General features: G+C 39.6%; 1 pseudogene; it reads left to right on the plus strand.

Moving 5' to 3' along the window:
* Positions 1-15,740: 15,740 nt before the first annotated feature.
* LOC116590211 overlaps positions 15,741-25,538 on the plus strand; it is an 89,117-nt pseudogene continuing 79,319 nt past the window's right edge.

The following is a 25,538-nucleotide window of genomic DNA, read 5'->3' on the forward strand; positions in this document are numbered from 1 at the left end:
GAAACACAGCTTGTGTTACCAAGCCCTCCACCTTCTAGCACTTTCTCACAACCACCAACTCAACTTGAATCTCTCAGGCTCTCCTCCACAGAACACTACTTTGTCATAAGCTATTAGTAGGTACATGATAAAAGGGTCTATGCTAAAGTGTGGGAAACACTGCCCAGAGTCACACCCCTGGAAACACATATTAATCTCTTAGAGCTCTGCAGAGATTACTTCATTGACAAGGAAGTGAAAGGCTAGTTGCGCATATTTAGCTATGAGTCTCAAGAGTATTAAAATACTTACATTTTTTGATTCAGCAATTCCAAGTGTAGGACTTTATCCTAAAGAAACAATCATGAAGATGCGCACAGATTTTGCTAACAGAGATTCTATTTAATAGAATAAACCAGGAATTACATAAAAGCCCAGTAGATTAGGGGATTGGTTATATAAAGCATGGTGTATCATACCCCTATATCATATCAGGGATGCCTGAGCAGCTCAGTCGGTTAAGCCTCTGCGGGGGTCCTGGGATTGAGCCCCCACCTCCAGCTCCCTGCTCAACAGGGAGTCTGCTTCTCCCTCTGCCTCCACTCCTCCCTGCACCTCTGCACACCCCTCAGTTGTGTCCTCTCTCTATCTTTCTCTCTCTCTCTCAAATAAATAAATAAGATCTTTTAAAAAACAAAGTATGGCCTATCCAAGTAATTGACTATCATGCAGACAAAAGCAATGATAACATTTAATGACATGGGAAAATGTTAATGAAATTTTAAGAAGAAAAAGCTTATACTTGAGTTCAAAAGGATAACTCCCTTTCTAAAATTAAACATTATCCAAGAGGGAAAAGATGAGAAGGCCTTATAACTGGGGTTGCAAACCCAAATATCTCAGGTACAGGTGGATAAACCAAGCAGGGTTTTCTTTCCTAAACAGAGCAGTGCCTTCTCAGCCCTGAGCCCTGACATGCCAGAATGAAGGCCACATGATGCCAATGTTCCAGACTGCAGAAGAAGCTAGAAATATGTGTGTTTGTGAGAAATCACCCAATTTTTTTATGTAGAAGCTGTAATCAAAAAAATGGAAATAAAACCATCATTAGAAGCTCTGACTTATGCAGAATGCCAACAGTGGCTAAATCAGGTAAGTTTTATTTCTTTTTTTGTTTGTTTGTTTTTTAAGCTTTTTCCATATTTTCTGCAATGAAAAATAAATCTTTTTAATGAAAAAATACATCTTGATTGAACTTTTAACAGTGCAGTTGTTATCATTGCCACTGAGAATAAGAGGAAAGTTAGAATTTAAGAACTTAGTCTGGAAATGATAAAGTATAAACCAACCTATATAGTGGCAATATGAGGCATAACATTTACACAAAGTGTTAGCAAAGTAGTCTACTTCCTTCCTGTCCTTGGCGCTATCTGGAAATAAAAAGAATCTCCAACATTTTTGCAGATTCTTTCCTTCTGTTCAAAACATTGGCAATGTTACAAATACAAACAACCTAAGGTTATGGGAAGTTCTATTATAGTAATTTTTCTGTAAAAACCATAAGAAAAATAGATCCATCTATCCTAAATACAATTTTCCAAACTGGGTTCCTCGGAAGCTCCATGGACAAATCAAATTGGAAAGTACCGCATCTCTATCTCCCTCAAGAGTCCAATGTATATTGACAAGACAAGGCTCTGACCTGTCCTGTAGTCTCAAACAGTCTCAAACTGATTTGTCTATAGAACTCTCTTTCATGGAACATCTATTACTATCCCACATATACTCGTATTCCTTAAGACACAAATTAGAAAATATAGAATGAGTCACGAACAGGGGGAACAAAAAAGGGGGGTCCCTAGGAATCCATTCTGTATAACTGATCATTTTCAGTGAACTTCCAAATTATATAGTCAACCTTTCTTAAAGAGGTATACAGATTTCTGGTATTTAGAAACTCAAGGAACAAAGACTTGGCTCTGAAGAGACTGACCCAACCACTCGAGGTAAGGTGTATCTAGAAAACCCACACATTAAGGGGTCCCTTGAGGTCAGATTTTGGAGTCTAATAACAAAATGATACTGAACTCAAAATCAATGGGGGTCAGCTGTGGGGCAAAATGAAAGACGGCCTGGAAATGGCTTTCCTTTTTTTCTTTTTCTTTTTTTTTTATGACTTTCCTTTTTCAAGCAATTTTACTTAGACCTCAGTTAACAGGACTTCTACTCAGCATGATGATAAAAATAAACTGCATCATTTTCTTTTAAAAGAAAACAACTATTGAAGCTCCAAGTCAGGCTCAGACACTCTAGCTCAACATCAAAGCCATCCTCTCTGAGTCAACTGTTTTAAAATAGCCTCTCTATTCCAAAAAGTCCTGATATTTGACTATTAGCTTCTTCACCTACCACAGCTGCCTGGAGAGCTCGTAGTGGGATCAAACAGCAACACCATCTCTTCGGTGCCTCTCTCCCCTCCCCTACGCCCCCATTCCTCACCCCTTCTCCTTCCCCTTGTCTGTATTCTGCCGGTTTCCATCATCACCTCCGACAGGGAGCTTGGCCAGCTGAACGATTTGTTAGGTTTGTGCTTACATGTGTCAACTTAAAATATGGAATCTTCACACTGATTACTATTTATTTAAAATGTATTGTTTTGTCTGCAAAGGACCATACACCATGTTGGTATCTGACGGCGACCTTCCCACCCAAACAGAGATCCAACTCAACCTGCTTTCCCCCTCAGCTAAAAGCCAGCTGTTATTCCTCTCCTACTGAAATTGGGCAGCATATTCCACAGGGCAAACATTTTTCTTTCCTGGGGATTTTATTTTTGATTTTTTCCTGTTCTGGACTTTTCAGGAGATACACTATTCCTGGCTGATCCACCACTGGCTTGCAGCATTCAGAAAATGGCCCGTGGAGAATTCTGCCTCTTTGCTTTTATTTTTTTGTCCACTGATTCTAAAGAAAACAAAATTCTGGGGCTCCTGGGTGGCTCAGTGGGTTAAAGCCTCTGCTTTTGGCTCAGGTCATGATCCCAGGGTCCTGGGATTGAGCCCCGCATCGGTCTCTCTGCTCAGCAGGGAGCCTGCTTCTCCTCTCTTCTCTCTCTGCCTGCCTCTCTGCCTACTTGTAATCTCTATCTGTCAAATAAATAAATAAAATCTTAAAAAGAAAAAAATATAAGAAAAAAAAAAGAAAACAAACTTCTGGTCAATAACCACTTGTTTCAGAAAGGGCACAGCAACTAAAATATACTGGAAATCCAAAAGACATCAAGAATTTTTCAGAGCTGGGGGGAAAAAAATACCTTTTTAAAGGACCTCGGTACATACACAGGTTAGATAAGAACCCTACAGTCTTTGTCCCATAATAAGCTTAAGTGAAAGCAATTTTCCAATCTAAATCTCTCTCCATGGTTTACCTCAGAAAAAGCCAACAGTGGGATTTTTATTTCCCCCCCTTAGAAGCATGTTCCCCTTCTCATTCAATTGATAAAAAGCCTTCTTTAGTGAGAACCATTTGATGTTGAAAGAGCTCTTCAATATGCATGGGAACAGCCTTTGGAGAATTCTTGGAACACCAATCTAAATGTGAGTTTTAATAACAGGAAAGTTTAATTAGCTGTAAACAAATTCCAGTGCCAAATTCCAGATAGTAAGAATTCATGTCCTCATCATCATTGGCCCCTGAAGTCCATCAAGGGCAAGTTAGAGTTTGACTATGCACACACTTCCATCCCTTACCATTTCAATGTCAGAAACAGCTACTACTGGAACAAGAAGACCAGTGAACTGTCACAGCGAAGCCAGCTCTCTACTATTCTTGTCTAATCATCACACAAGAAGTGCAAAGCTATCCACGGTCTCCATCTTCCAAAGAAATTCCTGCCTTGAAGTCACAGTTCCAGGTTCCCCGCATGCTTGCAGAGCTCGGTGAACACACAGGGGAGGATGTCATCAAGGCTTGCATCCTTTTTTCCATTTGCATTATTAAATATTTTCCCATCAAGGAAACAGACCCTGGGATGCCTGGCTGACTCAGTCAGGGGAGCACAGGACTCTTGACCTCTTGGTGATGAGCTCAAGCCCCACATTGGGCATGGAGCCTACTTAAACACACACACACACACACAGAAACAGACCTTAAAGCCCTAGGAGACATAGGTAGGAATTGGGTCAAAAGGAGCAGGCTGATTTGTATTTCCCTGATGCCGAGTGATATGGAGCACTTTTTCATGTGTCTGTTGGCCATCTGGATGTCTTCTTTGCAGAAATGTCTGTTCATGTCCTCTGCCCATTTCTTGATTGGATTATTTGTTCTTTGGGTGTTGAGTTTGCTAAGTTCTTTATAGATTCTGGACACTAGTCCTTTATCTGATATGTCATTTGCAAATATCTTCTCCCATTCTGTCAGTTGTCTTTTGATTTTGTTAACTGTTTCCTTTGCTGTGCAAAAGCTTTTGATCTTGATGAAATCCCAATAGTTCATTTTTGCCCTTGCTTCCCTCATGGTGATTTTCCATTTTTCGCTATTAAATCCAAAAACAAACAACTTTGGATTTGGGTTTTACTTGAGGATTTTCTTTTCTCTTGCTCTCAGAGAGATTCTGAACCCTCTACTGACTGCAACACTATGTTGCACAAATCCAGAAAGTGAAGTCTGGAGAACTCTAAGTCTTTGCTTTTTTTTATTTGTTTTTGTTTGTTTGCTGATTGAATTTCCAGTAAATAATCTCTTGTCCGTAAGAAGTCACAGCCACTAGAATACAATAACAATTAAAGTTTTATAGTAATTCTCACCACTTGACCATTTGATTCTCCTATTCTGACTTACATTAGCTTCCTGCTAACCACCAAAATTGAACTAACCAAGCATACTGAGTAGGTACATCTTACTGTCTCACAAAAACTCCCTCAACTGGGGTAGGGAAGAACAGTGTGAGTTTGGACCTAAGAAAAAAGCTGCCACTTGTCCTGTATGTCCACCACTCTCAAACCTACCTTCCAATCCACACCTTTCCTGGGTCAAAGACCCAAACATCTGATTCAACTTGGATATCCTACAAGCACCAAAAACTCAATTTCTCCAAAGCTTAATTTATCCTTTTTACCAACTTCTATTCTTCCTCTATTCTCTATGGTAGTAAATGTCATCAACATTCACCCAGGACCAAAATCAGAAACCAAAGAATCATCCTAAACTCTTCCCTTCCCATCTATGGCTAGAACTACCTTAACACTCCCCTCTGTTGGACTAACCAGGCCTCTTCCCTTTTCTTTTAAATTTTATTTTTTTTATTATGTTCAGTTAGCCACTGTATACTACATCCTTGGTTTTTTTTAATTAAATTTATTTATTTTCAGCATAACAGTATTCATTATTTTTTCACCACACCCAGTGCTCCATGCAATCCGTGCCCTCTATAATACCCACCACTTGGTACCCCAACCTCCCACCCCCCCGCCACTTCAAACCCCTCAGATTGTTTTTTAATGTAGTGTTCAATTCATTAGTTGTGTTTAACACCCAGTGCTTATCACAATCTGTGCCCTCCTTAATAAACATCACCCAGTTACCCAATTCCCTCCCTCCCCTCCCCTCTGAAACCCTCAGTTTGTTTCCCAGAGTCCTTATTCTCTCATTACTCTCTCATTATTTCCCATTCAGTTTTCCCTCCTTTCCCCTGTGGTCCTCTGTGCTATTCCTTATGTTCCACATATATGTGAAACCATGTGATAATTGTATTTCTCTGCTTGACTTATTTCACTTAACATAATCCCCTCCAGTTCTATCCATATTGATGTAAATGGTGGGTATTCACCCTTTCTGATGGTCAAATAATATTCCATTGTTTATATATACTACATCTTCTTTATCCATTCATCTGTTGAAGGGCATCTCAGCTCCTTCCACTATTTGGCTATTGTGGACATTGCTGCTATGAATATTGGTGTGCATGTGCCCCTTCTTTTCACTACAACTGTATCTTTGGGGTAAGTACCCAGTAATGCAATGCTGGGTCATCAGGTAGCTCTATTTTTAACATCTTGAGGAACCTTCATACTGTTTTCCAGAGTGGTTGTAACAGCTTGCCTTCCCACCAATAGTGTAAGAGGGTTCCCATTTCTCCACATCTCATCAACATTTGTTGTTTCCTGTTTTTTTAATTTTTGCCATTCTAACTGGTGTAAGGTGATATCTCACTGTGGTTTTGATTTGTATTTTCATTATGGCTAGTGATATTGAACATTTTGTCATGTGCCTGTTAGCCATTTATAGGTCTTCTTTGGAGAAGTATCTGTCAATGTCTTCTGTCCATTTTTGGACTTATTTGTTTTCTGCGTGTTGAATTTGAGAATTTCTTTATACATCTTGGATACCAGCCTTTTATTTGTAATATCATTTGCAAATACCTTCTCTCATTGTGAGGGTTTTCTCTTAGTTTTGTTGACTGTATCTTTTGCTGTGCAGAAGCTTTTTATCTTAATGAAGTCCCCAAAATTAATTTTTGCTTTTGTTTCCCTTGCCTCTGGAGATGTGTCTTGAAAGAAGTTGCTGCGACCAGTCTCAAAGCAGTTACTGCTTATGCTCTTCTCTAGGATTTTGTGGAATCTTGTCTCACATTGATGTCTTTCATCCAGTTGAGTTTATCTTTGTGTATGGTGTAAAAGAATGGTCTAGTTTCATTCTTCTGTATGTAGCTGTCCAGTTTTCCCAGCACCACTTATTAAAGAGACTGTCTTTTTTCCACTGGATATTTTTTCCTTGATTTGTCAAAGATTAGTTAACCATAGAGTTAAGGGTCCATTTCTGGAGTTCCGACTTAAACATCCTTACATCCTCATTTCCCTGAGATAGTCCTGGTATATACTTATTGTCCCAGAGTAATTATTACAAACCACTTCCTTTATTATCACAAGAGTTGTAGTTTAGAAAACAATGACACCTTAGTATGAAATCTGAGAGCCAACCTCTGACTTCATCTACCTCCACTCTTCTACACACACTACACTCCCATCACAACAAACTGCTTATGCCAGTGGATGACAATGTTGGCTCTACATTAAAATCACCATATATGATGAGGTTTAATAACAGACGAAATAAAATGAAATTTGACTCTCTGGGGGTGTCTCTTAAGCATTCATAGATTTTTTAAAGCCTCCTAAGTAACCCTAATATAGAACCCAACTGAGAACCCCTGACATGTGGTTGCCAGATCAACCATATCAAGTTATTTTGTTTCTTCTGCTTGTACGGCCTTAATGCCTAATAAACCCCTAGTTTTTCTTTTTTTTTTTTTTAAGATTTATTTTATTTCTTTATTTATTGGGAAAGAGAATATAAACAGGGAGAGGGACAAAGAGAGAGGGAGAGAGAGAGTCTCAAGCCAACTCCATGCTGAGCATGGAGCCTGATGCAGGGCTCAATCCCACAGCCCTGAGATCATGACCCAAGCCAAAATCAAGTCAGACACCCAACCAAATGAGCCACCAGGGAACTCTGAACCTCTACTTTCTTAAAAGTCCTCAGATCTGTGAGGTGTTCTCTGATCTTTTACAGTACTCCGTATGTGCCTTTATTATAAGACTAATAGCATTGAACTACAATTACTTCTTTACATGTCCATCAATAGCTAAGTCCTATTGACCTGTAATCAATTTGTCTCTCATGTCTCTCTTCACCTCATTTCCCCACACTAGCTCATTATCAGCTCTCACTCAAAAAATTGCAGAAACTCCTTAGTACTTTTTCTGCTTCCAATCTCCAAGTTTCTACCAGATACTCTTTTTTAAATAGTATCACTCTACCACTCAATTTCCTGATGGCTTATCACCTTCTACAGAATGATATCCAAACTCCCCAGGATGGAATTCAAAAGTTTTCCCAAGTGATTCCAAGACACACAGGATTCCTCTTACCCTCACTTCTAACACCACCCACCTCCAGCCCCAAAGGATGACTCATTCATTGCATATCAAGCCACCATGTTTTCACTTGAGCAGGTCCTTCTACCTAAAATGACTTACTCTCAATTTCTATCAGGCAAACTCTTTATTTTTAAAAGTTCCTCTTAAGTATTACTTCTCTAAAGCTGTCCCCTCACCAAGAATTAATCTCTCCCTCTCTTTCCCACAGTTCCTATTTAAAATAGCTATAGGTCACTCACCATAATTTTTTTGCATTACATAAATGCCTGCCTTCCTCATAGCAGTGAACATCCCTAGGGCAAAGCCCAGGTGCTACTAATACATATCACCCCCTATAAATGATAGTTGAATTCACTTGAGAAAGCATTTTTAAATCTCTAACTGGTAAGTATAAGACAAGCATCTTTAATCACTCCTGTCCCCTCATCCATTGGAGGAACTGGCAGTGGAAATAGCTTACATCTCCAAGTCTTAACATTTTAAGAATTATAGACCTCAAAGAAATCTTTGGATACTGGTTCCAATATATATTTTGCTGGTTAAAAAAAGAGAGAGAGAGAGAGAAAGGGACTCTTTCCAGATAAAAATACTTCCAAACATGAAATCTATTAAGCCAGTGTCTTCTAGCTTTTAGATTTTGATTCTCTATTTTAAACAAGCTCACTGAAAAGTTATTAATTGATAGAAATGACAAAGCCAAGTGATTTCTTACAAGATGTTAAGAGAGTTCAGGAAGGGTTTCTCATTCCTAACCTTTAGAGTTTCAAAACTCCTGTTTTTATACTAAGAGCTACTATGAACTGCAAATTGGAGAGGTTCAAAGCCATTTTTGTGCCCTCAGAAGACTGACAGCACCCTAGGAAATTTGCTAGGCTCTTTATTGTAGGTTACCAATAACTAATTTGTATAAAAATCAATATCCAATGACAGATGCTCCCAGATACTTCAAAGAATTACTTCCGCTGCCTTATCAAATATCAGTGTGGTATCTGACTCTGCATTTAGGATCAACAAGGTGTAGAAGAAATATATTAGGGAAAGGTCCAGCACTTTTTTCCTGAAATACTCTAAAATGTACATCATTCTCTGAAATTTTTCAATCAAAAAAATGGAAGTAAAAACATTGGTGCAAATGAAATTTTTTAACTCTCTTCTACACACAGATCACTGCCTGAGTCAAATGTACATGCCCCTCTTTCCTCATGGGTGATACAGTGAGGTGGGCACCTGTTGCATGATGAGTTTCACATGACATTTTTTTATAGCTGTGTATTTATGTTTACGCACCTTAGGAGAAAAAACGTAACTCGTACAACACACCCAAGGATCTTGTGGCTTAGGAAGAGAAAACAGTTGTTATGACTGCAATCACCTGTCTTACGCAAAATGAACAAGGCACTATGCCCTGGCATTTTCATGAGTGTTTCAAATCTTTAGTAACTGCTCAGAAGCATTTCTGATGATGATGGTCTGTATCTCTAACATGGATCCTCACAGAACTGTATTTCCATATATTTTCATACATGAGCTCTTGTACATATTAGCATACACAATTTTCTCAGAAAATGCTATTAATTATCCTTGCCTCTTTCTAACCATATACACCTGTGAGTGATAATCTCAGTAATAAGTGACACCAAAATCAAAAATAGTAAGCTAAACTTCAACTTTGTTTTAAATGAGATGACGTTAAACCTACTATTCCCTTACTATTGAGTGCTCAAAAAATTCCATTCTTCTCAAGGAGCTTACTTCTAGATACTTCTAGATATATGTTTTGTAAATCAATTCCATATTTTACCTTGATGTTATTGTTTGTCCTTGTTTTTGTTTAATTCAGTATAGGGTGAAGAATATTTTGTTGCATTTTATGTATTATTATAATTATCTCTTATTTGTGACGCTTGAAACTGGCTTTTGTACTTTTTACTTGTAGTAAAAATACAATGGTGGGGCGCCTGGGTGGCTCAGTGGGTTAAGCCTCTGCCTTTAGCTCATGATCTCAGGGTCCTGGGATCAAGCCTCTAGTTGGGCTCTCTGCTCAGCAGGGTGCCTGCTTTCCTCTCTCTCTCTGCCTGCCTCTCTGCCTACTTGTGATCTCCCTGTGTCAGATAAATAAATAAAAAACCTTTAAAAAATACAATGTTTCTTTTTTAAATGAATTTAAAGTTTTTAAAAAGGGAGTGTATTTAAAGAAAATGGTTAGTGAATAATAGTACAGGTGACAGGAAAGTCATGAAAATGACAGGTAAGGCATGTTTTAGAAGCCCCATCCTAAGGAAAAATTCTTCATACAGGGGAGCCCTCTTTCACAGACAGTGCATAACTTACACCATTATCACTGTCAATTCCAAAAGCTAATGACATATAAGTAGGCAACCACAAAGAATACCGCTCTAGAAGATATAGGTAAGATTAAAACTCAGGAAAAAACAATTTTTTTTTGGATAGTACAGGATAAAAAACAGGGGTAAGTAATTTTTAATCAACACCAAGATAACCAAAGACTAGTTTAGTCCCTTTTTAAGCTCTTAGGTCATAACTCCTTAACAAATATGAAAGCTCAAGCTTCCCCATGAGAATCACTAATAGGAAGAAAATATACTACCTCCCAGGTATCCTTACCAACCAAAGAAATATTTTTCTGTGCTTTATTTCTCATTGTTCATATTTTTAAAAATAGGGTAACCACACAGATACCTGGAAAACTCTATCCTGGTAAATATGCTTTTTTTTTTTTTTTTTAGATTTACTTATTTGAGAGAGAGAGAGCACAGAATGAAGGGCAGAGGGAGAGGGGGAGACAAACTTAAGCAGACTCCATGCTGAGCACTGAGCCCGATGTGGGGCTTGATCTCACGACCCTGAGATCATAACCCTGGGATCACAACCTGAACTGAAACCAAGTCAGGGCTTAATCTATTGCACCTCCCAAGTGCTCCATAAATACACTTTTACAAACCCCACTCCTCATTTTAGAATCCCTGGGCCACAGTCCCTTGGGAATCATGTACCATGAGTTGGGAATTACTGGTTATCTTAGATTACCATTATAAAAAGTGTAAGCTGCTCTTAGTAACCCAGACATCATTCATTTCTCCTTAAAAGGCACACTGTAATTACTTCAGACTGTTTAAATTTTTTCAGTGATAGTAAAGTGCACTGTTAGAAGCCCTAGTTAACTTGCTACAATAAAGCAATTTGTAGCGAAATACAATTAAAGTAAGCTATTTTTATTCTTATTTTAAAAGCACAAGAAGAGTGAGTTTGAGGTAACATAGCAACTGTAGGTTGCTATAGAAAGTAAAGTAGTAATATGATTTTTATAATAAAACAAAACAATTGTTGAGGAGAAACTGTAAGCCTGCCCTGATTAGCATTCCTAACCTTGCAAATATGCAGAAAAACAATCTTTTACAGAATGTTAAATGCCAAGGCTAAAAATGTTTCAACTGTACTTTGATGGATATGACATCTACAGTGTGTATTGTCAAACACAGTGTAAAACAAGCTGTAAGATAAAATCACAGAAGTAAAATAAAACCAGAGGGCTTGTAGGAAAGCAACACCAGAAGGTACATATGGAAATTTAAAAAGCAAAGGATACTGCTAAATAGATAACTGTAGGTATCCACAGGGCACATAAAACTAGTTGTCCTTCAAAAACCACTCTAAACTTCTTTTATAGTAACAATGACCATTATTTTTAATTGCATACCTGGAGTCCAGAATAAGGACCTCATTTCCCAGACAGAAGGAAGAAAGGGGTTTCAATACCATTTAAATTCTGAACGACAAAATGTAAGGGAAAATGTTAGATGCAACTCCCAGGAAGTATCCTTAAAGAAATGAAGCCTGACCTTCCACTCACCCTTCCTCCTTCCTGCTGGCAGAGGACAAACGTGATGGCTGGAACAGGAGCTCTGTCTTAGAGCATGAGATGGCCTTCAGAAGAGAGGCCAGAGACACAGCAAAGAAACAAGACATAAGAAGCTTGGATGTCTGAAACCACGCAACAAAAGCCCTGACGCCCTGACCTTTAGATTTGCCCAGGAAAATTAAATAAATTTCCATCTTGTTCAAGCTGTTATCTGGGGCTTATGGTCATTCTCAGTCAGAATTGATCCGAGTGTGTCCATGTATATGTTTTCAACGATGCACAAAATTTGTTCCTTCTACCAACTCTTTAAATTTGCTTGAGTTTCGCTGTTTCAAATCATCTTAGAACACATTTATTGTGGATTGTTTGAAGCATTAGCTGTCACGAATGAATTTTATCAAATATATACACAGGGAATGCAGAAAGAGTCCAGCAATTAATTATTTAATACAAATGTTTCCAATGCTTTTAAATTCTTGCATTTCACTGATGAGTAAAGGAAGAACCAAAAAATAAGCCATTTGTTCAAGTTCCCGTTCAATGTTCAACAGATTTTCAGTAAATGAAAAATGTGAAGTGAAGCTTAGAGTCTACTGGGGGATATGGACAAAAAATAAGAAATAAAAAGTATGAGTGGAGATGCAATGAAGGTGGTAAGTTGCTGAGAGAGCCTAGCAAGCAGGAGGAAGGGAAATGGCCAGCCAATGTTTGCTTCATGTCCTGGAAGGCTGAGGCCTAAAGGACCAGAGGAAGCCAGCCTAGGGAGCTGGAGGAAAATGCATCCTGACCAGAAGAAGGTTCAAATACCTTCATGTGGACAATGCTTTACATCTGAATAACTGGGGTGCCTCTTTCACATTCCTGGGGACTACTATAGTGAGCAACACTTCTGCACTTCCCCAGGGACCACAAAAGCATTTGTAAACACATGATCGCGTTTTCCCCAACAGAGCACATCAGTGGAAGCGTGCGCACTGAGACATACATCTGCTAACATCCACACTCCTATGTGGGGCCTGGATTTGGGAAGGAGACACGAGGGCCCACCATGGATTCTAACTGCCATCACAGGACATTCGGATGAATAGCCAGTCTGAAATCAAGGGTCAAGGCCAGTAAATCCAGCATCAGCATCAGAAAACTCCAATAGGCTTCTGACCTGGAACATTCTCCAAAACTATCCCATTTCCTGCTGCTCTCTCCCTCTGTCCATGCTACACTTTCTTTTTCTCATGCCTACAGTAAATAGAAAAGAGGAGACTAAAACCAAAATAAGACAGAAACTTACAAAATGAAAAGTAGCAGCTGCTGGCCCTTTTCTGACCTACCAATCCCTCTTCTCAGATAAACTTTTATCAGTTTCTGCTTTTAGTTCCTTTGGTGGTTATCAGCCATATCTAAATGGTAAATTATGCCTAGTTCCTCATCTATCAGTTTTAAACACTTTCTATCTATTCCTTGCTTACTTTAAAGTAGTTACTTAACTGTCTTGTGGATCTTTCCCTTATCAGAATAAAGAGTCTCTCTGCTGCTTTTTCACAGCACAATTATTCTCTCCTAGATATCCACATGGCTTCTTCCATCACTTCTTTCCAAACTTTCATTCACTTAACATATGTTCCAGTGGGCACAGCAACAATACATAATAATGGGAAGTGGTCCATTGAAGATCGGGCTCAAGCTGACCCATAGGTCACAAGGAATCTGCACCAATAAGGGTCTCAGAACCCCATGTCACCTACCACCGGTTGTTCTGATGTCTTGCCCTTACTTCCTGGGGGGGTTCCCCAATGACCAGCTGATGGAGGATGAAAATTCCCACACCTGAATCACAAGTAGGTCAGCTCAGTGAGTGCAAGCAAACAGGGACTGCATCACACTGCAGCCCCACTAAGGTAGACCTCAAAGTCGGGGAAGGGGACATTCTCCCAGTGGGTACACACCCAGCTGCCTACTTTGTGTGGAAAGAGAAGGGGCCTGAGGCAAGAATATATACAGACACACAGATGGCTGGTCAGGGCTCTGGACTTAGCAAGAATGGAAGAGGGGACAAGGAGGTCTGGGGAAGAGGTGAGTTGATGAACCCATAGGAATGGGTACGAATATGAGGATCTCTGAATCACACATTCGTGCCCACCAGAGAACACACTTCAGAAAATGTACCAAACAACCAAGTAGACAGGATGGCTTACCCAATGGATACCAGCCAGATTCTGTCTTCAACCACACTATCATGTATACAAGGTTCTCATGCGACCAGTAATCACTTTGGAGGCTACTCTTGGACCCACAGGTTGGGAACCCTCTCACCAAAGTTGATCCAGCTACTGCTGCTGAGAAACATCTGACCTACCAGCCATAGAAACCATCACTGAGCCCCTAAGATGGTACCATTCTTTTCATTGAGTCACTTGGTGGCAAAATGATTACATCAGACCCCTTCCATCCTGGAAGTGGCCGTGTTTCATGCTGAGTGGAAATGATACAAACTCTAGGAATGGGTTGGTCTTTACTGTTCACAGTTCCTCAGCCAGCATGGCTCTTCAATAATGTGTATTGGGATACCAATAAGCTTGCACACCAGCTATGCCTTCAAAAGGCTATTTCATCACTCCATTGGGTCGGTAACTCCTGAATCGTATGAGATACGATAGCACGTTATAGACGCCCAGTCACCTGCCTATATCTCCTCAGCAAATTAGTAGCATAGTTCAACCTTTAGGTTGATATGCCGGCTTAGAGATAACACCCTGGAGGGATGGAACATTATTCTTCAAGACACAGCATGCCTCAAACATGTTGTACATGTTGTGCCTCAGAAGCTACAATATGTAGGTTCAGTAACCTAGTAAAAGAACAGAGGAGAGACTGCTCATGAACACTCCTAGTGACCCACTGAGGGAATGTTTGCTTCTCCACCCACATGACTTAGGCTTTGGGAGTCAAGAGGTCCTGGTCTTTAGAGGTTTATAACCCTTGCACCAGGAGAAAAAGAGAGAGTCCCACTAAACTGAAAGCTACAGCTGATGCCTGATCACTTGATGTTACTCAGAGACAATAGACCATCAGCAAGGAGAAGAGTTATACTTGCAGAGAGATTATAATAGCCCTCATCAAGAGGCAGGGCTGCAGCAACAATATACTAAGGGCTTAAAAAAAAAGTGTGCTACACTTAAAAAAAAGTGTACTAAAGTAGTCCAGTGGACATATCTGGCTATTCCCATGCCCAGTCAGAACTGTAAATGGAGGGGCACCTGGGTGGCTCAGTCAGTTAAGCATCTGTCTTCAGCTCAGGTCATGATCCTGGGGTCTTGGAATCAAGACTGCACTGGGCTCACTGCTCAGTGGGGAGTCTGCTTATCCCTCTCCTTTCCCCTGCTCATGCTCTCTCTTGCTCTCTCTCTCTCTTACTATCTCAAATAAATAAAATCTTAAAAAAATAATAACTGTAAATGGACAGATCCCAGCAACCATAGACTGATAAGGACATGGAGTCAAGGGTATAGATTGTCAAGGAATGGGGTCTGGGTTAATTCACCAAGCAAGCCACTTGGACCAGCAGAAGTGTTCACCAAAGAGAAGGGGAGTCTGGTAAGAGTGAAAGGGGAGGAAAATTGTGAGAATCAGTTATGACATTGAGACAAACTACCCTTTAGACAAAAACACCCTTTACAAGCAGTGGAGGGCTCTTCATCCCACTAACTTTCCTCTTGTAAGTTAACCCAGAAATTGTGAATACCCAAAATATTGAACTGTGACTGAATGCAGCAAACATAACATGAGAAGCAAAATGATTTGAGCTGTGTGAGGGGGATAGTCGAGTGGATGCTACTGGAAATCCTCCCCGAAGCCCTTTACAAACCGGCACACCTGACCCAAGCTGGGAGTGTTGAGCGATAATAATTCTGCTCCCTTCTGAGAAAGTAGCCCTCCTTCAAATGGGAATGCCTCCCCCAGGAGACCTACCCACCACCACCAATAGGCAGATCCTGGCCAATGACTGGATAGAATGTGCCTCAAGGTGAGATCAACACTACAGCACAACTGACATACCAGGGTTCCCTGTGGATTCAGAATGCAATAGTATATACCTGAGATCACATTCTTGCTTATCTTTTCTCCCCTGCCTTACCCCCACTTTCTTCCCTCCCTTTCTATAGAGAACACCTTCAACCCAATGAATCATTTGATTCACTAAGGCCCCATCTCAAGTTCTGCTTCCAGGGAACCCAATCTAGAAACCACCATACTGAAGTGATTCTGCAAAAAATAAAATTCATGCACTACCATCTCACAGTTGATATTGTATTTTTTCCTAACTAATAAAAATAGAACACATTAAATATTTAATTAAGAAACAGCAGACTTTCTAAGCTGAGTTGAGGAGGGTATATCCACTTAAATTATTTTTTAAGTGGTTTATTCAAAGCATGACCCTCTGAATAAAACATTAGGGACATCTTATCTTCCTACAGTCATATAATATGGCCAATATATTGGCATAAGCACTTAAATTATAGCTAAGATAGCCTCACTAGGAGACTAAGTGCTCATACACAACAACTCTGATCATGAACATCATCAGCTCTGACATGGGAAGATTACAGGCCAAAACTCTTCTCACTCTACCTGTAAAATAAGCAGTCAGCCAAATAGCTTCACCTACCCACCTTAGAACCTCACAGGGGAATTTTAATCTATCTAAAGCAAAATGAAAACCTTTGGCTGTGGAGGACACTAGTTTTATTCTACTGGCACAGTAAGTGAACCTTACCTAATCTACTCTGAAATATTAACCAAAAGTTTTAAAGCTATCAGAAGTTTCTTCCTATGACTACCCTAAATTTCTCTTGTGGAAATTTTGTTATAGACTTAGAAAAGAGGTAACAGACTAGTTTTCATCTTAAATAATTTAAATGTCTACACATTTCCTTATAGGCCCTGGCTTTCTAAGCACCCAATGTATCAGTCTCTGCTAACTTTTAGAGCATCTTGTCAACATGCTTATTGTCTCTTTGAAATTAAAAGTCCAAATACATGCAGAATGACTCATCAATGGTCATAGTAGAGATGGATCTTAAAAAATAAAATCTCTGGGGGTGCCTGGGTGGCTCAGTGGGTTAAAGCCTCTGCCTTCGGCTCAGGTCATGGTCCCAGGGTCCTGGGATCGAGCCCTGCATCAGGCTCTCTGCCCTGCAAGGAGCCAGCTTCCTCCCCTCTCTCTCTCTCTCTGCCTGCCTCTCTGCCTACTTGTGATCTCTCTCTCCCTGTCAAAGAAATAAAATCCATAAAATAAAATAAAATAAAATAAAATAAAATAAAATAAAATAAAATAAAATCTCTGGGCACCTGGGTGGCTGGCTCAGGCTCAGTTGGTTAAGTGACTGCCTTTGGCTCAGGTCATGATCCCAGCATCCAGGGATCAAGTCCCACATTGGGCTCCCAGCTCCATGGAGAGTCTGCTTCTCCCTCTCAAGCTCTCGCTCTCTTTCTTTCTCTCTCTCTCTCTCTCTCTCTCAAATAAATAAATAAATAAATATCTTTTTTTAAAAAATAAATAAAATAGAGGAGTCAAGATGGCAGAGAAGTCAAATTAAAACCACATTGAGATATCACCTCACACCAGTTAGAATGGCCAAAATTAACAAAACAGGAAACAACATGTGTTGGAGAGGATGTGGAGAAAGGGGAACCCTCTTCCACTGTTGGTGGGAATGCAAGTTGGTGCAGCCTCTTTGGAGAACAGTGTGGAGATTCCTCAAGAAATTAAAAATAGAGCTTCCCTATGACCCTGCAATTGCACTCCAGGGCATTTACCCCAAGGATATAGATGTCGTGAAAAGAAGGGCCATCTGTACCCCAATGTTTATAGCAGCAATGGCCACGGTCGCCAAACTATGGAAAGAACCAAGATGCCCTTCAACGGACGAATGGATAAGGAAGATGTGGTCCATATACACAATGGAGTATTATGCCTCCATCAGAAAGGATGAATACCCAACTTTTGTAGCAACATGGACGGGACTGGAAGAGATTATGCTGAGTGAAATAAGTCAAGCAGAGAGAGTCAATTATCATATGGTTTCACTTATTTGTGGAGCATAACAAATATCATGGAGGACAAGGGGTGTTAGAGAGGAGAAGGGAGTTGGGGTAAATTGGAAGGGGAGGTGAATCACGAGAGACTATGGACTCTGAAAAACAATCTGAGGGGTTTGAAGTGGCGGCGGGGTGGGAGGTTGGGGTACCAGGTGGTGGGTATTATAGAGGGCACGGATTGCATGGAGCACTGGGTGTGGTGAAAAAATAATGAATACTGTTTTTCTGAAAATAAATAAATTGAAAAAATTTAAAAAAAAAAGATGGCAGAGAAATAGCAGGCTGAGACTATATCAGGTAGCAGGAGATCAGCTAGATAACTTATCAAACCATTGCAAACACCTACAAATCCAACGGGAGATAGAAGAGAAGAAGAACAGCAATTCTAGAAACAGAAAATCGACCACTTTCTGAAAGGTAGGACCGGCAGAGAAGTGAATCCAAAGCGACGGGAAGATAGACTGCGGGGGGAGGGGCTGGCTTCCAGCAAGTGGTGGAACAACAGAGCACTAAATCAGGACTTCTAAAAGTCTTCTCCACTGAGGGACATCACTCCAGAGGCTAAACCGGGGTGAAGCCCATACAGGGTCAGCGTGGCCCCAGGTCCCACAGGGTCACAGAAGGATCGGGAGTGTCTGAGTGTTGCGTCACTTGCAGGTATTAGAACGGGGAAGCTGGCTACAGAGACAGAACTGAGGGGTGAGCTCTCAGCTCAGGGTTACCTTCAACCGGTCGCAGGCTGGGTGAGCTCGGAACATGGCCAGAGACGGGGGAGACGGGAGTGATTGAGTGCTTTTCTCTGATGGTGCACTGAGGAGTGGGGCCCTGAGCTCTTGGCTGCTCCAGGCCAGAGATTGGGAGGCCGCCATTTTCATTCCCGTCCTCTGGAACTCTACAGAAAGCGCTCAGGGAACAAATCTCCGGAAAGTGAACCCGAGTGGATTACTCAGCCCGGCCCCCTGTAAGGGCAGTGCAATTCCGCCTGGGGCAAAGACATTTGAGAATCACTACAACAGGCCCCTTCCCCCAGAATATCAACAAGAAATCCAGCCAAGACCAAGTTCACGTACCAAGGAAAACAGCAGAATTCCAAAGGAGGAGAAAGCAAAGCATGGAACTCATGGCTTTCTCCCCATGATTATTTAGTCTTGCAGTTAATTTAATTTTTTTAATTTTTTTTTCTTTTCCTTACGCTAAATTTTTTTAACTTTTACCCTTTCCTTTTTTAACATCTTTTAACTAGTATATCTTAACAATATCTTTCATTAAAAAATAATAATAATAATCTTTTTTAAGCCTTCATTATTATAGTCACATTTTATCCTTCATTGTATCTAACTTTATTTTTTGTATACACATAGGGTTTTTCCTTCTAAAAAATTTGGGGTACAACTTCTTCTAATAGATCAAAATATACCTTAAATCTAGCTCCAGGCTTGTTCTGGTCTCCAGCCTGAGCAAATTCTCTTCACTCTCTTTTTCTTTATTCTCCCAACCAACATAATTTATCAACTCCTTTTTTAGAAATTAAAAATAAAAAAATTTGTTTTCACCTTTATAAGTATAGTCCATCCCTTCATTGTGTTTACCCTTATATATAATTTTCATTCTTTAAAATTTTGGGAGGTAGTTTCTTCTAAGAGACCAAAATACTCCCCAAGTTAAGTGGGTGACCCTGTTCTAGTCACCAGTCTAATATATATATTTTTTCATTGTTATATTTTTTCTTTATTTGTTTTCTTTTTCTTTTTCCGAACTTCTTTTTATCCCCTTTCTTCCCCTCATGATTTGGGGTCTTTTCTAAGAGGCAGTACCAAAGGCTAGGGACCTAATCAATATGAACATTGGTAATATGTAAGATCTAGAGTTCAGAATGATGGTTCTAAAGGTTCTTGCCAGGCTCAAAAAAGGCATTTATAGAAACCCTCTCTGGAGAGATAAAAGCCCTTTCTTCAGAAATAAAAGAACTAAAATATAACCAAGTTGAAATCAAAAAAGCTATTAATGAGTTCCAATAAAAAATTGAGGCCCATACTGCTAGGATAAATGAGGCAGAAGAAAGAATTATTGATATAGAAGACCAAATGACAGAGAATAAAGAAGCTGAGCAAAAGAGAGAAAAACAGCTACTGGACCACGAGGGGAGAATTTGAGAGATAAGTGACACCATAAGATGAAACATTAGAATAACTGGAATTCCAGAAGAAGAAGAAAGAGAAAGGGGAGCAGAAGGTATATTGGAGAGAATTATTGGAGAGAATTTCCCTAATATGGCAAAGGGAGCAAGCATCAAAATCCAGGAGGTGCAGAGAAACCCCCTCAAAATCAACAAGAATAGGTCCACACGCCATCACCTAATGGTAAAATTTACAAGCCTTAGCTACAAAGAGAAAATCCTGAAAGCAGTCTGGGAAAATAGTCTGTAACATACAATAGTAAAAATATTAGATTGGCAGCAGACTTATCCACAGAGACCTGGCAGGACAGAAAGAACTGGCATGATAAATTCAGAGCACTAAACGAGAAAAACATGCAGCCAGGAATACTATATCCAGATAGGCTATCATTGAAAATAGAGGGAGAGATAAAAAGCTTCCAGGTCAAACAAAAACTGAAAGAATTTACAAACACCAAACCAGCTCTACAGGAAATATTGAAAGGGGTCCTCTAAGCAAAGAGAGAGCCTAAAAGTAGTAGATCAGAAAAGAACAGAGACAATATACTGTAACAGTCACCTTACAGGCAATAAAATGGCACTAAATTCATATCTCTCAATAGTTACCCTGAATGTTAATGGGCTAAATGCCCCAATCAAAAGACACAGCGTATCAGAATGGATAAAAAACCAAAACCCATCAATATGCTGCCTACAAGAAACTCATTTTAGACCCGAAGACACCTCCAGATTTAAATTGGGGGGTGGGGGGACAACTTACCACGCTAATGGATATCAGAAGAAAGCTGGAGTGGCAATCCTTATATCAGATCAATTAGATTTTAAGCCAAAGACTATAATAAGAGATGAGGAAGGACACTATATCATACTCAAAGGATCTGTCCAACAAGAAGATCTAACAATTTTAAATATCTATGCCCCTAACATGGGAGCAACCAATTATATAAACCAATTATTAACAAAATCAAAGAAACACATCGACAATAATACAATAATAGTAGGGGACTTTAACACTCCCCTCACTGAAATGGACAGATCATCCAAGCAAAAGATCAACAAGGAAATAAAGGCCTTAAATGACACACTGGACCAGATGGGCATCACTGAGATATTCAGAACATTCCATCCTAGAGCAAGAGAATACACATTCTTCTCTAGTGCACATCGAACATGCTCCAGAATAGATCACATCCTGGGTCACAAATCAGGTCTCAACTGGTATCAAAAGATTGGGATCATTCCCTGCATACTTTCAGACCACAATGCTCTGAAGCTAGAACTCAATCACAAGAGGAAATTTGGAAAGAACCCAAATACATGGAGACTAAACAGCATCCTTCTAACGAATGAATGGGTCAACCAGGAAATTAAAGAAGAATTGAAAAAATTCATGGAAACAAATCATAATGAAAACACAACAGTTCAAAATCTGTGGGACACAACAAAGGCAGTCCTGAGAAGAAAATATATAGTGGTACAAGCCTTTCTCAAGAAAGAAGAAAGGTCTCAAATACACAACCTAACCCTACACCTAAAGGAGCTGGAGAAAGAACAACAAAGAACAACAAAGAAAGCCAAAACCCAGCAGGAGAAGAGAAATAATAATGAAATAGAAACCAAAAAAAAAAAAAACCAATAGAACAAATCAACAAAACTAGGAGCTGGTTCTTTGAAAGAATTAATAAGATTGAAAAACCCCTGGCCAGACTTCAAAAAGAAAAGAGAAAGGACCCAAATTAATAAAATCATGAATGAAAGAGGAGAGATCACAACCAACACCAAAAAAATACAAACAATTAAAAGAACATACTATGAGCAACTCTACGACAACGTATTTGACAATCTGGAAGAAATGGATGCATTCCTAGACACATATAAACTACCACAACTGAACCAGGAAGAAATAGAAAACCTGAACAGACCCATAATTTGTAAGGAGATTGAAAAAGTCATCAAAAATCTCCAAACAAACAAAATCCCAGGGCCATATGGCTTCCCAGGGGAATTCTACCAAACATGAAAGAAGAATTAATTCCTATTCTCCTGAAACTGTTCCAAAAAATAGAAATGGAAGGAAAACTTCCAAACTCATTTTATGAGGCCAGCATCACCTTGATCCCAAAACCAGACAAGGATCCCATCAAAAAAGAGAATTACAGATCAATATCCTTGATGAACACAGATATGGAAATTCTCACCAAAATACTAGCCAATAGGATCCAACAGTACATTAAAAGGATTATTCGCCACCACCAAGTGGGATTTATTCCAGGGATGCAAGGTTGGTTCAACATCCACAAATGTGATACAATACATTAATAAAAGAAAGAACAAGAACCATATGATACTAATAGATGCTGAAAAAGCATTTGACAAAGTACAGCATCCCTTCCTGATCAAAACTCTTCAAAGTGTAGGGATAGAGGGCACATACCTCAATATTAACAAAGCCATCTATGAAAAACCCACCACAAATATCATTCTCAGTGGAGAAAAACTGAAAGCTTTTCTGCTAAGGTCAGGAACACGGCAGGGATGTCCATTATCACCACTGCTATTCAACATAGTACTAGAAGTCCTAGCCTCATCAATCAGACAACAAAAAGAAACTAAAGGCATCCAAATTGGCAAAGAAGAAGTCAAACTGTCACTCTTTGCAGATGATATGATACTATATGTGGAAAACCCAAAAGACTATACACTCCAAAACTGCTAGAGCTTGTACAGGAATTCAGTAAAGTGTCAGGATATAAAATCAATGCACAGAAATCAGTTGCATTTCTCTACACCAACAACAAGACAAAAGAATGAGAAATTAAAGAGTCAATCCCATTTACAACTGCACCCAAACCCATAAGATACCTAGGAATAAACCTAACCAAAGAGGCAAAGAATCTATACTCAGAAAACTATAAAATACTCATGAAAGAAATTGAGGAAGACACAAAGAAATGGAAAAATGTTCCATGCTCCTGGATTGGAAGAACAAATATTGTGAAAATGTCTATGCTACCTAAAGCAATCTACACATTTAATGCAATCCCTATCAAAATCCCATCCATTTTTTTCAAAGAAATGGGACAAACAATCCTAAAATTTATATGGAACCAGAAAAGACCTCGAATAGCCAAAGGAATATTGAAAAAGAAAGCCAAAGTGGGTGGCACCACAATTCCGGACTTCAAGCTCTATTACAAAGCTGTCATCATCAAGACAGTATGGTACTGGCACAAAAACAGACACACAGGTCAATGGAACAGAATAGAGAGCCCAGAAATAGACCCTCAACTCTATGGTCAACTAATCTTCGACAAAGCAGGAAAGAATGTCCACTGGAAAAAAAGACAGTCTCTTCAATAAATGGTGTTGGGAAAATTGGACAGCCACATGCAGAAGAATGAAATTAGAGCATTTCCTTACACCACACACGAAAATATACTCAAAATGGATGAAGGACCTCAATGGGAGAAAGGAATCCATCAAAATCCTTGAGGAGAACACAGGCAGCAACCTCTTCAACCTCAGCTGCAGCAACTTCTTCCTAGGAACATTGCCAAAGGCAAGGGAAGCAAGGGCAAAAATGAACAATTGGGACTTCATCAAGATCAAAAGCTTTTGCACAGCAAAGGAAACAGTTAACAAAACCAAAAGACAACTAACAGAATGGGAGAAGATATTTGCAAACGACATATCAGATAAAGGGCTAGTGTCCAAAATCTATAAAGAGCCTAGCAAATTTAACAACCAAAGAACAAATAATCCAATCAAGAATTGGGCAGAGGACATGAACAGACATTTCTGCAAAGAAGACATCCAGATGGCCAACAGACACATGAAAAAGTGCTCCACATCACTCGGCATCAGGGAAATACAAATCAAAACCACAATGAGATACCACCATGCACCAGTCAGAATGGCTAAAATTAACAAGTCAGGAAACAACAGATGATAGTAAGGATGCGGAGAAAGGGGAACCCTCCTACACTGTTGGTGGGAATGCAAGCTGGTGCAGCCACTCTGGAAAACAGCATGGAGGTTCCTCAAAAAGTTGAAAATAGAGCTACCCTATGACCCAGCAATTGCACTACTGGGTATTTACCCTAAAGATACAAACGTAGTGATCCGAGGGGGCACGTGCACCCGAATGTTTATAGTAGCAATGTCCACAATAGCCAAACCATGGAAAGAAGCTAGATGTCCATCAACAGATGAACGGATAAAGAAGAGTGGTATATATATATACACAATGGAATAATATGCAGCCATCACAAGAAATGAAATCTTGGCATTTGCAACAATGTGGATGGAACTAGAGGGTATTATGCTTAGTGAAATAAGTCAATTGGAGAGAGACAACTACCATATGATCTCCCTGATATGAGGAAGTGGTGATGCAACATGGGGGTTTGGAGGGTAGGAAAAGAATAAATGAAACAAGATGGGATCAGGAGGGAGACAAAGCATAAGTGACTCTTAATCTCACAAAACAAACTGAGGGTTGCTGGCGGGAGGGGGGTCAGAAGAGGGGAGTGGGGTTATAGACACTGGGGAGGGTATGTGCTATGGTGAGTGCTGTGAAGTGTGTAAACCTGGCTATTCACAGACCTGTACCCCTGGGGATAAAAATACATTATATGTTTGTAAAAAAATTTTTTTAATTTAATAAGAAAAAAAAATCACTATTATGATAAGTCACTTAGCATCACTGTTGTTGTTCTTTTGCTCTTATGGCTTGTCTTTTATTCACATTGCATTTAGGTCCTCTACTTTTTCTTCTTCTCCACTTGAAATTCAGCATTTTTGTCTAATTGTTTATCAAACAATTTACCTTAATTGTCACTGAAGTCAGATCTATTACTGCAAAAGCTTTAACAGTGATTCTCAGTTACATATTCAGGTTTAAATCTAAATAAGTACAGTAATTCTTCCTCCTCCAACAGGGCCTTTGAAAACAATTGCCAAATGATCCCATTTACTCTCCACTTGGACCAGCATCTCATTATCACATATCATAATCATCTGTGGATCTTTATAAAAACAAACACATGCCTGGCACACTGTCTTGTGGGTTCTGAATCTAGAGAAGGTGCAATCTGCCCATTTTAGTTCAGAAGCTCCACAGGTAATAATAATTAGAATCACTGGGTATTTATCAAGTGCCATGCACAGCATGAAATATGTAATCATGATTCTGATGATTACCTCTACTTAAGAACTACATCCGCAACTACTCCTTGACTACTTCCTTAAACCAAAGGCTTTAAATTATCTTTTCAGTAAAGATTATTAGCCTTGGAGTCCATGGTCAAGCTTAGGAGTTCATCAGTCTCTTCCTGTTGTAGGCAACTTCGTATGTGTGTGGGTGTGTATGTGTGTATGAGAAAGAGAGAGAGAGGGAGGGAGAGAGAACATTATTGGGAAGAGGATCCATTAGACCTTTCATCATTTCTTTAAAAAGCTTTCTGGG

The sequence above is a fragment of the Mustela erminea genome, chromosome 5 (assembly GCF_009829155.1).
Source record: "Mustela erminea isolate mMusErm1 chromosome 5, mMusErm1.Pri, whole genome shotgun sequence".
Classification (NCBI taxonomy): Eukaryota; Metazoa; Chordata; class Mammalia; order Carnivora; family Mustelidae; genus Mustela; species Mustela erminea.